We start from the raw sequence: 13,262 nt of genomic DNA, 5'->3' as shown, positions 1-13,262 counted from the left end.
GTTATGTGGTTGTCATCAAGATTGAGTTCCTCACAAGCCAGTTGGCTGAGGGCCTCAGTTCCTTACTGGTAATTAGCTAGAGTTCTTTCTTAGTTTCTTGCCAAATGATCTTCCTCATACAGTAGCTTCCTACATGGCATCTGGCTTTAATCAGAGTGAACAAGTGAGAGATCCAGAAAGATCACAAATGGAATCCTGAATATTTTTTTATAACTTAATTTTGTGAGTGACATCCCACCCTTTGGCCATATTCTAAGTACTAGAATCAACTTGGCAAATGCAGTCTACATTTGGGCAAACAGAATATACAAGGGCATGAGCATGAAACCTGGATTTAGGAGTGACTGGACACCATTTTAGAAGCTGCCTACCAAATGTCTGTCAAAAGTATTCTGCTATATACTAGGTTGAGTGGGCTCCATCTTCTTGCGAAGCTCAGAGGCAGTTGCTCAAGGCTAAGAACAGTTTGGGCTTATCTTGCCTAATGACTGCTGGAGTTGAGCATTTCCTTTGAACACACACACAGGTGTGCTCACACACATATACACCAACTCAATCATTTCAATTTTTAATGAATATATTATTGTTATTAATATTCTCAGTTACTGCCATAACTATTTTTAGACCTTTAATTTTACTTTATTTATTCATGTATTTATTTATTGTGCTGGGGACTGAACCCAGGGCCCAGCACATGCTAGGCAAGCACTGTATTACCAAGATATCTCCCCATTACCTGTCATAACTTTAAATTATATTTTAAACTTCTGTTTCTGTTTCATCAACTTTAGACTCTGACTCTTACTATATATATATATATATTATCTATTTTCCTCCTTCGGATCTATTCTTTCATTCTTTAATTGCCCTAGTGAGGACTGAACCCAGGGGCACCCTACTATTTAGCTACATCCCCATCCCTTTTTATTTTATTTTGACACAGCGTCTCACTAAGTTGCCCAGGCTGCCTTGGAATTCAAGATCCTCCTGCCTCAGCCTCCTGAGTAGCTGGGATTATAGGCATGTTACCACCACACTTGGCTCTAATCTGTTCTGTTACTCATTGTTTTACATTCCAAGGCTGTTAAAATTTTTATTCTGGATTTTTTATGCTTTGTTATAAACCAGGTCTCTATCCTGAAAACTAATGAATGATATTTACATTCTTTTTATTATGTATTTTTCCTGCTTGGCCAAGTAGTATCTTAAATTATCTTCCCTACAATTTTCTGTATTTAATTTTATTGTCTTCCTTAGTTAAACTATGACAAGCTTTGAAGACAAATATATTCTCTTTCTGTACCATGAACATTATACAACATTTTATTTCCTTCTTTTGGTCTTCTTACAAGATCATAATGGGGCGGGGGGGGGGCGGCGATTGAGGTTTCCTGTGATTTCTAATTTCCTTTTCCCCATGTTAATAAAGAAATCTTCGCCCTATCTTTAATGTATTTCCTATTGATCATGTTACCTATTATATGAAATCTTCTGAATTCCTTAAGATATTATTTTCAGGACATTAACACCTTCTGCTTTAATCTGGATTGGCTTTCCGTGGCAAAACCAAAGCTGGTACACTTGCCACACTGCTTTTCTTTGGCACACACAAAGATGGTACCTCCTAGCATTCTTACGTCTAGGTGATATCATGTGATTAATTTTAGCCTGTAGAATATGAACAGAAATGATGGATATCACTTCTGCCTCTAGTCTGTGAGAAATGTCCCACATATGATCTCTAGTATTTATGTAATAGGTTTGTATCCTTGAGAAGCCACATAAGAAAAGCCACCCAGGATCATGTATTTGAACTCTGGGAGTAATGAATGTTTTGGTTTTAGGAAGCTTTTAGTTATAGCAGTTAGTTAATTCTAATAAGTTTCAAAATTAATACTGTAAATCGTACTGCAAACTAATACATGTAGCATTGCCATATCTTGCAAAATATTGCAAGAAATAGGAGTCCTCAGAGAGACATGACTAATTTGGATAAGCAGAAATAAAACAGAAGAGAGAATCCAAAGAGTCAGAGTCTTCATGGACTAAAACTGCTTACCTCAAAGTGATGAGAGATGGGATTTAAAAGGCTTTGATTGAAAGCACTTGGTGAGATTTCTCAATTGCATGTAATGGGTAAACCTCATAACCATGAGCAGATTAACAGTGTGGTTTTCCCACTTAAACACAGATAATTTCATATTAGCCACCCTAAAGAAGAGAGGCATGGGAGCTGGAATACAAAAAACAAAAAACAAACAACCCCCCCCCCCCAAAAAAAAACCCATAAAACTGAAGCAGGTGTAAAATTCTCTCTCTAGGAGAGAATTTAGGTGTTCTTAAGAATTTAGAGAATTGGGCTGGGGATGTGGCTCAAGCGGTAATGTGCTCACCTGGCATGCGCGGGGCGCTGGGTTCGATCCTCAGCACCACATAAAAATAAAATAAAGATGTTGTGTCTACCGAAAAACTGAAAAATAAATATTAAAAAAATTCTCTCTCTCTCTCTCTCTCTCTCTCTCTCTCTCTCTCTCTCTCTCTCTCACCCCCTCTCTTAAAAAAAAAAGAATTTGGAGAATTGAGTTGTTTTGGAAAATAAAGTATGAAGAATTTATCCTGAGAAGTAGAGAAAAATGCTCCAGGAAAATAGTAAAGCTGAGTTAGAGACAAGAAATGGGAAGATAAAATTAGCTGCATTTACTGTTAGGAAGCTTAGTACCCAAGTAGGTGACTAAATAAAAGATTATGTTAACAGCAAAAGTCAAAGGATTTACAATAATAAAATCACAAACCATTTTAAATTTCTGGTTTTACTGGATATAATATGGGCTATGAGATTGATTTCAGCTGATCTAATTGATCTGTTTTTAAAAAGTGCCTGATCAAAGCTTGAACTGTACTGATTAATGGTGTTTCTTTGTAACTGTGGGTTTGTGCCTGCTTGCCAGTTATGTTTATTGGCAATAGTAAGAGCGGCTATTTAAACCTTGTCTGGGTGAGACATCCCCAGAACCCTGGAACCCTCTGCCATTGGGATTAGTTATGTACTAGAGTGTGTCTACGAGAACCAGCAGGGCATTTTGGACTCCCTGGTTCTGAGGTGTTCCATGCTCAAGATGGTGACTCCTGTGTGCCCACATAGCCCTTCCAGAGGGCTGTGGCCTCTATGGACCTGCAGGTGTGAAGCAGTCTTTGAAAGTGAAAATGATGCACACCCTTACTTTAATGCAGTTGCTATAGTGTGTTCTTTTCCAGCAATGAACTGTAACTTTGTAAGCATTGCCATTTTGAGTTCTGTGCCTCATCAGCAATTGAACTCTAAGTGCTATCTATATTTAAGATGGCCAACTCATTCCAGGTTGCCTAAGAGGTTTTTGTTTGTTTGTTTGTTTTGATTTAGCAACAAAAGTTTCACATTCCAGAAAATACCTTAGTTCTAGGCAAAATGGGACAGCTGTCTTCTTACCATTTGTACAAATAGAATTTGCCTTCTTACTCTCCCATTTTTCTCAAATATTCAGTAAAAGTTGACTATTATAATTGTTTTGTGTTAGTGGGGTCTAAGGAAATCAAAGGAAAAAAGGTGTGCTCCAAGCTGAGGTTAAGTGACAATGGAGAAAAGGAAATAGCGGTAAGAGACAAGATGAAAAAGATCAAGGATTTAGGTCAGGTAGGAAACTGGAGCTGAGATGAACATGAGAAATGGAAGAGCTGAGACTCCTCACAATAATTGGAGGAGGATGGGTGGATTTCCCACCATATTTTCTGTGGATTCTGGAAACTTTTTAGGTAAATATCAGAGGATGAAATGAGTGTGCAGCTGGAGGAGGTAAGAACACCCAGGATTACAACCAGGGAGCAGAGAAATTAGTACAGACCCTTCACTCTAAGGGCAGAATACACTCTTGTGGACCTCCAATGAGCAGAAAAGATTTATAACATGGTGGGTCTCTCTTGAGAGACATAGATGCTTGGGCATTACTGAGTCCTGTTGCTGGTGCCGAGGATGGATTTAGAAGGGCAGGAGCAGGTGAACCAGCATCTGGTGCTTCTTCCCCACCTGGCTTGGTGTAGGATATATTCCCCTTGTTTGTCATTTACAAAGGAGATTACAACTTGCTAAATATAAAATGACACATATGAGGAGGAAAGACTCATTTTTCTCAGAGATTTCAGTATTGTTTCATATAAAGGCAAACAAACAAAAACAGTTATCGAGTTGACTTTTCAAAATCCTTTCTGGGTTTATTATTCTATAAACTTGTTGGGGGTACAATGTCTTATTTTTCAACTTGGAAATCCAATAAACTTTATAGTCCATAAAGGGAAAGTTAAAGATGTTTAGTAACTGGGGATTCCTTGATTCTTGTCCCTTTTCAGTAAATTTTGACTAAAATAATATATTTTCCAAAAGTGAGTTGCAAAAATATAAAAAGGACTGGCTATTAAATAAAGCCACTATTCATATAAAACTAACACTAATCAAGATGTTGAACAAGATGGCACAGTGGTACACATCTGTAACCCCAGTGCTCAGGAGGTTGAGGCAGGAGGATTACAAGTTCAAAGTCAGCCTCAGTACTGAGTTGGATCGCCAGCACCACATAATAATGCACAAATGAAATAAATGTATTGTGTCTATCTACAACTAAAAAAAAAAAAAAGTCAGCCTCAGCAACTTAGCAAGGCCCTAAGCAACTTATGGTGACCCTGTCTTCAAATAAAAAATTTACAAAAGAGGAGCCACTGGGGATATGGCTCAGTGGTTAAGCACCCTGTAACCAAAAAATGAAAGAAAGAAAGATGGGTGGGAAGGAAGGAAGGAAGGAAGGAAGGAAGGAAGGAAGGAAGGAAGGAAGGAAGGAAGGAAGGAAGGAGGGAGGGAGGGAGGGAGGGAAGGAAGGGGAAGAAAATAGTTTAGCATTTCTAAAAATGCTCACTAGTTAAATGCCATGTGACATAATGGCATGTAACTTGACAATATGGCAGATGGAAAGTAAATAGTCCGCTCCTGAAAACATATTTTTTCAGTGAAAAACAACCCATCTGGGTACATTATACTTCCTTGGTAAGTCTTTAGATCAATCAGTGACAACTGACACGGAAATATTGTTACCACAGTGGCATAAGTTTCCTCCCTAGGGAGGGGAGGAAGAGGCTAGGCCATAAGGCTTTCTGCTCTGAAATATTCAAATTGGTAGAAGAAGGGGTAAAAAGCCAGATTTGAAGGAAGACAGAAGAAATTTCTTTATTTCAAAAGTTCCATTTCTGAAATACCTGAAAATTAGCAGAATTTTTAAAGAGGGGAGGCAGGGGAGAAGAGGCAGCTGCAGATTATTAAGAAAAGATGGTACATGTACATCTTCAGATTTACATGTCCCACTGCACAGGGCAGGGCAGGGGTGCATCAGGACAAAAGGCTGAAAGGAGTTTCATAGGCTTTGCCTCCTTCCTGGAGCCTCCTTATCACTTAAAAAGGAGTTGAGACTTCTTGGACCCGTATTTTCCTAATTTGCAAGGGGATTGAAGCAGGGTCCAAATCCAGCCAGTTTTCAGTGATAAAGGGAAGTATATCATTTGTGCCTCTCAAAATAAATTTCAATATCAGTAACTATCATCAGTCCAGTGATTTTTTTGTGGCTGGCAAAAGATTCAACTTGACCTTAAAAAAAAAAAGATTTGTGGGGCTGGGGACGTAACTCAGTGTATTATGCTTTCCTGGCATGTATGAGGTCCTGGATTCAATCCCTGACACTGAAGAAATACTTACTATTGAAATACCCATAAAAGTACCTTACCAAAGTTGGAAATCATATTTAACATGTAGGAAATATGGAAAGTATAAAAACAATGCTTAAATTTTCAGCATCCCAATATAATTATTGTCAACATCTCAAGGTATATTATTTCAGTCTTCTCTGATGTATTTATGGGTGTGTTAGGGAACAGACAGATGAAGATGGTAAAAACATGAGGTTAAGAGAATAATTCTATAAAATAGGCTCACTATGCTGACCCCCACATTCTTTCTTTTCCAAGAAGCCATTTATCTGCATCCCTGCCCAGCCTAAGTGGACAGGATGTTATATTCCTCAGCAAACTACCCATTAACTTCAGGAGAAATGCAGACCCAAGATAATGTCAATTGGAGGAACCCAGGAGTATTTTGTGACCAGATCCTGAAACTCTGGGAGATAAGGATAGGTCTTCCCAACCATAAAATCTGTAAGAATTACAATCAGTCAACATGGGCCAATGTGACCCACAGTTACTTTGACAGTGGGGACTTGAAAGTGAGATGTCACCTTTATGTCAGTCAAAAGCCAAGAGGTGGACTCTCTGAAAATTTCTCTGGGATCCCCAATAAAACTGGTGTACAAGAGAGGCACATTGTCCCTCTTCTCTCTGAGAGAATCCACTCTCTTCCTTGAGAGTGTCCCTTTTCCCTTTTTCTATCCCTCCGATTAACTTTTCCTGTTATTCTGAGCAACATGTCTAAACTCTTTCTGACTTGATCGCAAGAATCAGGGTTTGAAGAGGGGGTCTTCATGCTGCCTCAGTTTCTCAGAAGATCCCAGCTCCATAAACAAAAACAAACCAATGGCCTTGCATATACAAGGCAAGTACTCTACCACTAAGCCACAACCCCAACCCGTACTGAATTTTTTTTTCTACCAAGGTTTTCCGTATTACTTTATTTTCCTTCAAACAGGTGTCAGGCTTTTTGGTTCATTTCCTTAGAGATGTCATTTTGGCAACACAAAAAGTAAAGGTAGCCTTCAACAACTTTTAAAAAGCAAAATAGGGTCTTGTAGAGAGGGCTGTACCTGGACTAGAAAAGGGATTTGTGAGACATCTCTTCATTCTTTGGAGATGCCCTAGGAAAATGATGCATTCCAGGAGCAGAATGTCTTTCCCAGGCATGTGAGAAAGACCACGGGCATGGGGATTTCTAGTCTACTCAAAGGTTTCAGTTCCTCATATCTACCACAGAAGCTTCCCAGAACTTCCAGGCCCATAGGGACCTTGTATCTATGTGATGACCAATGTGAGCTGATGACAGAAGGCAGAGGGTGTCCTAAAGCTCGGTACCATGTGAGACCCTGAATGATTGGTACAGCCAAAGGCAGAGCTCCAAGAATTATTGAAGTTGAATTTCCTACTAGTCCTGTTGGATGGGAGAATTATAACGAGGATTATATATGAACCCAATGATTTGTAGAAAATAATGGAATATCTAGTAGATTCTCATACACATGATTTTGAGGCCTGAGACTTTGTGTGCATTTATTGAAATAAAAAATGTTGGGCAAATTTATACCAATAAAATGCAATGAAAGTGACAGGAAATATTTTATGCGTTGCTCCATGCCTTTAATGTGTGATTTCAACATATGAAGTTTCTGCATGGCTCCATATTTATTAGGCACAATAGCTTTGCTAGGCAACATGACATCTTCTACTCTCCCCACCCCCAACTTATACAAAGTTTAAATTTTGTTAAAATGTAATATGTTTAATTTTATACTTTAGACTAAACTTGATAAATTATCTCACAGTCACAGAAAATAATAAACATGTTGGGTAAAATATTGAAGAAAAATGAAGAAAAGCAACTAAGGCCTCCCCATTACTTATTCCCATGAATCAGTCAATATAAATAACAAATAAATAACAAACTCTAGTTTGGAATAGGAGTGCCAATTCACTCTGTCAGCTTCAGGGAAGGTTATGAGCACACAAAACACAATGATCTTGGTCTTACTCAGAAAATTTCAGAAAAATCAGAACTTCTCTTTGAGATTCTTGAGTTTTCCATTTTAGCTGTGTCATAAGCACGAACTAGTTCTTCCTGAGTGACCACTGCTCCTTCTGTTTGGGAAAATGCATACCCATCTGGAAGGCAAAGACAGGAGAACCCTTCAGGAACATTAATGGCTGGTGAACATTCTGATGACAGACATTGAAACTCCAACTGGACTAGCAAGTCTCCACATTAGACAGAAAAGTGACCCATAGGATGAGGGTCTGATGACTGAGCAGCTTGCAAACCCAGCTGTATAACAACTTAGGAAGCCCTTGAAGCAATATCCCTTTCTGGGTCCATAGTTGATCTGGAAATGGGGCTGGATGTGTGTGTGTGTGTGTGTGTGTGTGTGTGTGTGTGTGTGTTTACCTAAGGATAGAACCCAGAACCTCATATATGATAGGCAAGTGCTGTACCAGTAAGACACATCTCCAGCCCCCTTAGTGTGGCTTTTGAAAGATTTCCCAAGGTTTCTGATATGTACAGATATTATTATTTCTGATATGTTCTGATATTATGATATCTACATAGCAACTGCTATTCTATAGGAAATGACCTGACCATGGCTATGTCACTCTTGCCATTTTAACCATCTATATCACTTGCTGAGGAGTGATTGCCACTTACATGGCTGAGACTAGACTGAACAACTCAAACAGTGGCCTCCTGGGTCCCCGATTCCCTTTTTCCATTGGCATTCAAGAGGAGAGGCCCTGCAAATGTCTGAATCTTGAGGAGGACACTTGCAACTGAAACCTAGAAAAGTAATTGATGAAGCTAAAATCATGCTGGAAAACCACATATGATGTTAATATTAAATTTAGTAAAGAATCCATCGTGCTGGACACATCCCTGTCTTAAAATTTGGCTGATTTAAATAAGTTTTCAAAGTGGTTTAATTAAGTTTAAATAAATAATGTCATTAGTAGAAATTCCCAGAAGAATTGATTCACTTAACAACACTATATTTCTTGGAGGACCAGTCTTATAATCATTTCTGAAAGTTAAGCTGGTACTCAATATAGAGAGCTAACAAGTATTACTGTCCTTCACTAACTCTTGACCTTGATAGGGTAGATAGTAGATCTGTCACACAATACTGCATTCAGATTAAAAGACACAGAGCCCAGCAATCACTATTTCTATCCACATGTATCTAAGGCTTATCAGGTTGCTAATTAATGACAATGGATTTACTAGTGAGAATTCATGATCTGTGAAAGAAAAATAAACTATAAATGGAACTTACATTACCTACTAATCAGCAGGATTTTAAATGAAATGTCTCTGTGTGCAAGTAAGGGCAAATGGCTCACAACCTTCTCTGTACATTAGAATCACCCAGGGAGCCAAGAAAACTGCATGTATTCTGCCTAAACATTAGACCAGTGGTTCTCTGCCTTGTATGCATACCAAAATTTGCCAGGTAATGCCTGGTTCCATCTCCAGAGGTCTGATTTAGTGAGTCTGTGTGAGGACCAGGAACTGGCATTTCTAACAACTTCACAGGGGACACTTCTATTGCTGTTTTCAGGACTATTAAGTTTGGCGTACAGCTGCTTCCATACATTTTGTGTTTGCCTGAAAAGTTCTTACTTAGGAAACTTCAACCTAACTTGATGTGTATAGACTGTAACCTATTCTTGTAACATGTACCAAAGTCTCAGCCAGTTTCAAGCAGCCAACTATTCAAACCAAGTTCAAATAAGACAGAGTTGTAACCAATTGGGCAGCTCTGATACTCTTCCATTTTCTGTTTGTCACTTCCTTTACTTTGGCTATAAATATAACCTGCCCAAGTGGTGAAAGAGGCATTCTGAAACATTTTTGGTTCTGACTGATGTGCTATTCTGGAATCTCAAATAAAGACAACTAAATTCTGCAAAGATTTAAGATTTGTTGGAGAACTACTGCTTTAGGTCAGTGTAATCACCATCTCTGGTTGGATATTGGTATTAATGTTTCCCAAACCCTGAGGATTCCCTCCCTCCTTCTTTCCTTTCTTTCTCCTTTCCCATTTCAGGAAAATTCAATTACAATCTTCAGGTAGAAATTTGGAGTTGTAAAAAAAACCCATACTGGTGCTTCCTGTATAACCATGGATAATTAACTTGCCTAACATCCCATGGCCAGTTGAGTGGCAGAACATCTATATGATTTCCATGTCTCAGCTCTAGAATTTAACATATTCCACTCTGAATTCTACCAGTTGTTAGTTTTAGAATCTAGGGCCAATGACTTAACCTTGCTTAGCCACCATATCCTCCTCTGGAAATGCAGTTTCAGTCAGTTATTTTGTCATTCAACAAGTATCTGACAATCACCTTCACATAGTGGTTCCCAAGATATAATGCAATGGCCAAGTGTTCAACAGAAGGCCAAGTGCACAGTAAGTGCTTAATAAGTATTAATTCCATTTTACCATATTTACAGTTTACATTGTAGAGAGAGAGAGAGAGAGATGGAATGGGTTTCTGTTAGTATGTATAATTCAGCTATTAATTAATTGACCTATTAATTAATAAATTATTTCATTTATTCAACAAAACTTTTGTTAAGCATCTACTGCGTACCAGGTGTCCTTCTACTTGCTTGGAGTAAACCAGTGAAGAAAACAAAGATTCTTGCTCTCATGAAGCTTACATTTTGTCAATAAAGACAGATAATAAGCCAGGACATATTAAAAAAAAGTTAATCATGTGGTACCCAAAAGGGTAATAAAGAGCTATTAACTAAACAGAAGATAAACTGGAAACATGGTCGGGTTGGGTGGCAATAGAGTGGTCAGGGTAGGCTTCATTGAGAAGGTAATATTTAGGCAAAGACTTGAAGAATGTGAAGGGGTGAGTGTGCAGGTATATAAGGGATTAGCAGCGGAGGCACAGGGAATAGCTAGTGCCAGGGCTCTCGAGCAGGAGTATACCTGGTGTGCCACAAGAAGACCACAAAGGCCAGAGTGAATGAGGGAGGAAGAAGAAAAGGTGACGATAACACCAGGAAAGTAACAGGGCCCAAATCAAGTAAACCTTTGTTGATCATTTTAAGGATTTGGACTTTGATATGGTCTGGAGATGAGGTGTCACCCAAAAGCTCCTGTGTTAAAGCAGAAATGTTCAGAGGTGAAGTGATTGGATTGTGGGAGCTGTAACATTATCAGGCCATCCTAGTTTAAATAGACTGGGTAGTAACTGTAGGCAGGTGGGGGCTTGGCTGGAGGAGGGGGGTCACTGAGGACATGACCTGAAAGGGTTCACTTTCCCTATGGCCCATTTCCCCTTCTCTCTCTGTTTCCTGACCCCACCATAAGATGAGCAGCTTTCCTCCACTGGGCCCTTCCGCCTATGTGCTGCCTCACTTTGGGCCCAAAGTAATGGAGTCAACCATCTGAGAGAAAAAGAAAAATTAAAAATGGCATCAAGGGGTTTTGCCTGAGCAACGGGAAGTGTGAAGTTACCATCAACTGAGATGGGCAAATCTTAGATGGAACAATCTTGGTGGAAGAGGAAACCAGGAGTTCACTTTAGACATGTGAAGTTTGAAATATCTATTAGATAACCAAATGGGTATGTTGAATGGATAGTTGGATATTTGAATTTGGGATTTGGGGGAACAATGTGCACTGGACATATAGATTTGGGAGTTACCAACATATAGATGGCATTTAAATGCTGAGATGAGATTAGATCATCAGTTGAGTGAATATAGACAGAGAAAAACTTAAGAATTGAACCATGGAACATCCAAATATTTAGAGACTGGAGAGAAAAGGAAGAAACCAATCACAACAAAAAGGAGCATCCTACAAGGTAGGAGGAAACCTAAAGGGTATAGTATACTAGAAACCGTGTAAAGAAATAGTCCAAGGAGGGTCAAGCAGCCTATGGTACCACCGGCTTCTTTTCAGCTTGAGGAGTGAGAATGGACTACAAAAGGTTCAGTGGTGGCCTAAACCAGAGCACTATCAGTTGAGTGGCAGGAATGAAATTCTGAGAAGAATGGGTGTAAGAGAGAAAGAGAGAAGAGAAATTTGATGCAATGGCTACAGATCATTTTTATTAAAAACTTTGTTGCAGTGGAATGCCATGAAATGAAACCAAAGCTAATGGTTAACATGTGGCAAAGAGAACATTCTACTTTGTAAGAAAATCTACTGTGTGTGCTGGTGAGAATCTGTGGAAACAGATGGGATGGCCAACCAGGCGCATGGATACAGCTGGCAAGTAAGGTGTGATGAGAGCCCAGGGAAGGTGACCTCATCCTATGTAGAAATCAAGGTCCTCAGTTGGGAATGAAGATGGGAGAGACATTAACTCCAGTCCTTCAAATGTCTACTCTGGTATATGTTTTCTTATCCTGGTTCATTTCTATGTCCCATTATTGCTCAGCTTCCCCCTGCCCCCCAGATCTCTAGTGAGAGGCAGGAAAGCAAAGGGGTGGGCATGGGATAGGCTGAAGAAGTAGTGTGTGAGCATGTGTGAGCTTGCATGTGTCCTGAATCATCCAAGAGGCAAACAATAGAAATTAAAAAAAAAAAATACAATAAGAGAACCTAGAATTTTAAAATTTCAGTGAATGCCTTTGTCCAAAAAGGGGCAATTTGGTCTCATTCCCAACAAATACCACAACTTGTTTCCTTCTTGTTACTTTTGTTTGATTTGTTTTTGTTCCCAGTATAGCATTCAGCATTAATATTGCAAAATGAAGGTCACATAGGATCCAAATCTTCCATTCAGGCAACTTTGGGTGGATTTCTTATTAAGAGAAGGAGAAGTGAAATAACTTCAAAGTTGTTTTCATGCCTAATGGAGCTGTGCTAACTCTGTACCAATGAAGGGTATGTAAAGTTTCTTTGGGTAAAAATTATTAGGCACTACCACCAGTTTTATCTTTAAAATGGTATAATGGGAATCTGTCGGAGAATCTTGAAAACTTTAGGATTTACATTTAAGGATTTTATGTTTTAGGAACAAGAAATCTGGAATAATCTTTTTTCAACTTGCTCATGACTTAGGCTAAACACATTAACTTCTGAAATCCAATTGAGCTCTCTTTTCCTGTAAGAACTATTTTTGAAAAAAAAGATAATAATATAGGCAGTTTCCATTTATTTCTTATAATTGTGATAAATACACATAACATAAAGTTTACCATCTTAACCATTCCTAAATGCATAGTTCTGTGGCATTATGTACATTCACATTGCTGTAAACCATCATTACCATCTGTCCCCAGAACTATTTTCACTTTGAAACTCTGTGCCTGTTAGGTACTGACTCCCCATTCCTACTCATCACTCCCTGACAACCTTCATTCTACTTTCTGTCTCTATGAATTTGATGATTCAAGGTGCCTCATAAGGGGATTCATACAGCATTTTGGCCTTTTGTATTATGCTTATTTCACATAGCACAATGTCCTCAAGTAGAATGAATTTTTAATTTTTAATTCCTCACCC

At 38.8% G+C, this 13,262-nt stretch overlaps 1 protein-coding gene across 1 annotated transcript in view; it reads right to left on the bottom strand.

Annotated features, from left to right (window-relative positions):
• LOC114097622 (phospholipid-transporting ATPase IB-like) overlaps positions 1-13,262 on the bottom strand; it is a 155,435-nt gene that overhangs the window by 2,084 nt on the left and 140,089 nt on the right. The gene's annotated exons all lie outside the window — the stretch shown is intronic.

Source organism: Marmota flaviventris, chromosome 4, assembly GCF_047511675.1.
Source record: "Marmota flaviventris isolate mMarFla1 chromosome 4, mMarFla1.hap1, whole genome shotgun sequence".
NCBI lineage: Eukaryota > Metazoa > Chordata > Mammalia > Rodentia > Sciuridae > Marmota > Marmota flaviventris.
This window is presented reverse-complemented; position numbering and strand designations above follow the sequence as displayed.